The sequence below is a fragment of the Aythya fuligula genome, chromosome 2 (assembly GCF_009819795.1).
Source record: "Aythya fuligula isolate bAytFul2 chromosome 2, bAytFul2.pri, whole genome shotgun sequence".
NCBI classification, from domain to species: Eukaryota; Metazoa; Chordata; class Aves; order Anseriformes; family Anatidae; genus Aythya; species Aythya fuligula.
Window position 1 is genome coordinate 638,214 of NC_045560.1, and position 5,049 is coordinate 643,262.

The window sequence follows — 5,049 nt, forward strand, 5'->3', positions numbered from 1 at the left end:
TCATCGCTCTCACCAAATAAGAAAAATAATGACTACCATCGCAATGGCAAGGAGAATCATCCCACAAATCACAATAGGTCTCCTGTAAGAAAGAGTGAGAAACCCAATACTTTTCCTGCCCGCTCTGTACCTCGCCATGTGATACTCCACCTTCTCTTCTGTTAAAATGGGCTCCAGGTACATCTCATTGCTGTAGTACCAGTCCCCATTCACCCGCACCATGCAGCGGACCATCCCCATCAGCTCCATGACCTGCTGGTCCCGTTCGGCTCCAACTGCCCGGTTGTTGAAGCCGCAGTACCTGTTCCCGCATGTCTCAATCAGCTCGCGGAGAGCCCTTTTTTTGGAATACTTCACATAATCTTGCAGTGACCCCCCATGAGCTCTTCCGCACGGGTGAATATGACAATCGTGTGCCCCAGAACATCAGCTCCAAAGATGTCCTGCAGTCTCTCTGCGGCCTCCTCTTCCTCCTGGGTGAATCGGCCCAGCTGGGTCACCAGCAGAAGCACGTGGGGGCCCGGGGAGGACAGCTTCATGCAGCGGATAATTTCTTGGTGCACCTCACTGCTGGCACCTTCAGGGTTGCAAATGTCAGCCGTGTCAACCACCATGAAGTCCTTGCCGTCCCAGTGCCCCTGTGCTTTCGCACAGCTCACGGTCACTGGCTGGGTGGACAGCTTGGACTCAAAGACACGCTTCCCAAGGAGGGTGTTCCCCGTGGCGCTTTTCCCCCCACCAGCCTTCCTGGCCAGGATCAGCCTCATCTCCAAGCCCCACTGACCCCGGGCTGCATGTACACACGACGGACGGCCACGGTCACACTGCGGAGACAAAAGCAGACACCCAGGGCTCCGTCAGCAGGCACCCAGATGCTGGGAGCATCACTGACAGCAGAAGGGATTTTCATTAAAAGCGGGGATGGTTCTGAAGCCTCGCTGCTGGCCACTGGAGGCTGCGGGGCTCTGTGTGCCCCCGCTGTGGGAAGGGCTCGGGGGCACTGCAGCTGGGTCTGGCTGCAGTGGCACCGGGACTGACTGGGTCCCCTGGATCGCACTACTGCGTGTGCTGCCACAGCACTGCACAGACAGCAGCAAGGAACAGAAATTCAAAATAACAGCTGGAGCAATGAGGTGCAGCGGGGAAACAGAGCCACTGGTCTGTTTCCTCAGTCTCAGCCTCAGTCTGCGCAGTATTACAGGCATGGGGGAAGGCAGAGGGGTGGCAGGGACCCTTGAGTGGTGGTAAGAACCCTCGGGGTGGTGACACTCATGCAGCCACGGCCCTGCTTGGGGCTGAGCACGGTGCCCAGGGGCTCCCCTGGGCTGGGGCCTGGGCCACAAAGAGCATGGGGAGTGAGGAGTGGGGAAAAGGGAAGGAGGGAGAAGGGGACAGCGGGAAGAGCCACTTCCCTGCCCCGCTGCCCTGTGCCAGGTCCCCAGGCACCCTCGGAGCCCTCCCCGCCGGCACGGAGCCTCGCGGCCCCTGGCCTCCCTCCCGTACCTTCCTGCACGTCCTGCGCTGGCGTTCACCTTGTCCCCGCGGGACGCTCACAGCCACCAAGAACTGACAGCGGAGACGGCCGGTGTCAGCCTGGAGAACTGTGCTCATGCCACAAGGGCAGCACCGGCTCCTCCCGCACCAGCCCCCAGCTTGGTTTCGATTCTGTGCAGCCTTGGATGTGCAGGCAACTCTAACGCTACCTCCTGTACTTCCTCCAGAAACAGTCCGGCCTCAGAGTTATTTAACTCCCGCGATGATCTGTGCTTAGTTTTCAAGCAGTTTCCCCTGCTGCTGGTGGGACTGAAGGCAGAGCCCTGACAGAAGAAGGGGCAGGAGACGAGGCAGCTGCAGCCTGCACCGCGGTCAGGGGCTAGGATTTCCCGAGGCTGCCTCTCCTCTTCCCACTCCTTAGGCTGTGCTGTGCCAGGCTCAGGGCAGATGGGGCAGCAGCCATTGGTTACAGCCTGAGGCACAGCTCAGGGTGCAAAGCCCTGCCCCAAAACCTCGCTATCTGTGTGCCTGAGCCAGCTCTGGCCCTGCTGGGGCCGTGCAGGGCAGGCCGAGGGCCTGCGGTGATCCACCACAGAATCCAGTGGGTGTTTTTTGCTCAACACATGACTTCTTGTAAATGGAGTGCTTCAGCCCGGCCGTTTGAGAACTCTGTGCATTCCTGGGCTGCTGGAGAGCTGCAGCATGCACTTCTGCTTTCTCTTTCTGCCTTCATGCTGCTCCTGATGGTCCCAGGGGACCGCTGCTGGGGCCTTGGGGCCGTGGGCTGCCCATACCGTGGTGTCGAGGCCTGGCGGGGAAGCCGGAGCTAGTCTTGGGGCTAGGGGGGCACACCGACAGCTGTCTGACACCGAGCCCAGACGAGCTGCTCCCGGCTCTGCTCAGGCTGCATTAGAGTTGAAGCTGCCCAGCAGCATGGGGGACAATAAGAAAGGCTTTTTGAAGTAGATTAATGGGAAAAGGAGGAGCAGAGCAAACGTTGGTCTGATGAGCGTGGTCACCTCACAATCGGGGACATAGACAATGCAGAGACGTTTAACGCATTTTTCGCCTCTGCCTCTGTCTTCAACACCGATGATGGGCTCTGAGGCCCCAGCTACCCACAGCTGGGGGATGGCGAGAGCCAGCACAACAAACTCACTGTTAACCCCAATCTTGTGCAGACTGGCTGCTCCACCTGGATGCATACAAGCCAATGGGGCCTGATGGGATTCGTCCCAGAGTACTCTGAGAACTAGCTGGTGTCAGCTAGATCATTATCATTGCCATTCAACAATATGAAGTTTAACAAGAGCAAGTGTCGGATTCTGCACCTGGGAAAGGGCAACAGAGCAACCCTGGTTATACAGACTGGGGGACGAGACGCTGGAGAGCAGCCAGAAGAAAGGGATCATAGAATCATAGAATATCCTGAGTTGGAAGGGACCCTTAAGGATCATCAAGTCCAACTCTTGACACCGCACACGTCTACCCAAAAGTTCAGATCATGTCACTAAGTGCACAGTCCAAATTCTTCTTAAATTCAGACAGGCTCGGTGCAGTGACCACTTCCCTGGGGAGCCTGTTCCAGTGTGCAACCACCCTCTCTGTGAAGAACCCCCTCCTGATGTCAAGATCTGGGGGTTTGGATCGACAGCAAACTGAGCACAAGCCAGCAGCGTGCCTTGGTGGCCAAGAGGGCTAACCGTAACCTCGGCTGCATCAAGGACAGCACTGTAGGTCAAAGGATGTGATCGTCCTGCTCTGCTCTGCGCTGGTGCAGCCCCAGCTCGAGTGCTGTGCGCAGCTCTGAGCACCACAGTACAAGAAAGATAAAAAACTGTTAGAGAGCGTCCGAAGAAGGGCAACAAAGGTGGTGAAGGGTCTAGAGGGGAAGACATATGAGGAGCGGCTGAAGTTGCTTGGATTGTTCAGCATGGAGAAGAGACGAGGGGAGGCCTCATGGCGGCCTGCAGCTCCCTCACGAGGGGAGCGGAGGGGCAGGTGCTGAGCTCTGCTCTCTGGTACAGCGACAGGACCCGAGGGAACGGCATGGAGCTGGGACAGGGAGGGTCAGGCTGGGGGTTAGGGAAAGGGTCTGCACCCAGAGGTGGTTGGGCACTGGGACAGACTGCCCAGGGGCATGGGCACGGCCCCGAGATTGATGGAGCTCAAGGAGTGTTTGGACACCACTGTCACACACAGGGGCTGGTCCTTTGGGGACCCAGGAGTTGGACTCGATGATCCTTGTGGGTCCCTTCTAACTCAGATATTCGATCATTCCATGTTATTAAGTAATCAGCATGCTTTTCATGTCTGAGAGTCATAAATTAACAGAGCAGTTTGGTTTAAAGTTCAGTAGGTAATCAGAATGTGCATCACATCTAGGAGTCAGAGTTGACTTTGTCAATTGTCCTTAAGGACCAACTGGAATTAAAATATTGACATATACGTATACATTCACACATACATGCATAAATATATCTATACGTTTATAGGTCTGCCAGGTGCAGATAGGAAAGCAACCCCTTTCTCCCCCTCAGGGAGGAACTGCAAGTCCTGAAGTCAGAACAAGGGGTGTCCGGGAGGCGTTGGACCTGGCTGAGCAAAAGCTTATCAGTAAACAATGCACGCATACTGGTTATGTACCGAGAGTGAAACCAAACTGCCAAGTTAATGTACAACTCACGGATGTGAAGCACTTACCAGTTACTCGCTTTGCAAATCACCATGAAAAAGGTTTTGGGTTTTGATCTTTTAAAGGGATGGCCTCTACACCAGGTCCCTGGGTGGCTGCAGGAGAAAGCAGCACCCTCCCCATGAGGCTCCTGCAGCACCCAGGCACACGCATGCCCTGGGCCACCTCGACGCCGTCCTGGCAGCACAGTTTCGCCACCCCTGCCATCCCACCCGTGTCTTCAAGCAGCTTCCATGCTGGCCTCACCTGTGTAGCCGCGCTGCAGCAGAGTCAGTGTCCCCATGGAACCCTCGCAGCCACCACGAAGTGGCAGCAGCATTGGCAGCGGTGTTGGTGGCGGCGTTGGCACTGGCAGCCTGGAGCACAGCTATGGCTGCTGGCACCCTGTGCCCGGCACTGGTGCAGGCACAGGAGAGCATTCAGCCTCCTGGCATGGACACTCGGCAGCCTACAGATACCCACGCACCAGCCCAGATCTTGGTTTCAATCCCGTGCAGCTCTGGAGGTGTGACTTTGGGGTTAGTTGTCCACTTCGCTGTCTGCATGTCAGCATTAGCCTCGCAGTGCTGCTCTGCTTCTAACCCAGCGTGCTTCCCCGGGCCCCCTTGCCTGTGCTCCAGTGTTTGAATGCAAAAATTAGCTGGAAATGAGAAGTGTGGCAGAGGAGGGGAGCAGGCCCAGCCTTGGCTTGTTCTTGTGGCAACCCCCCTACCCACAGCACTGCTGCTGCTCTTAACACAGCAACAGACACGCCCCGGGTGGAGGTGCACACAGGGCCTGCATTTTGCTGTAATCCTAAGGTTAAATGCTCATTTTCTTGCCATTCTAAGCAAGCGGTGCAGAATTATTACAGGGCTGCT

The 5,049-nt window shown here is 56.6% G+C and overlaps 1 pseudogene; it reads right to left on the bottom strand.

Moving 5' to 3' along the window:
• On the bottom strand, nt 1–767 carry LOC116486625 (annotated as a pseudogene).
• Between the last annotated feature and the right edge of the window lie 4,282 nt (nt 768–5,049).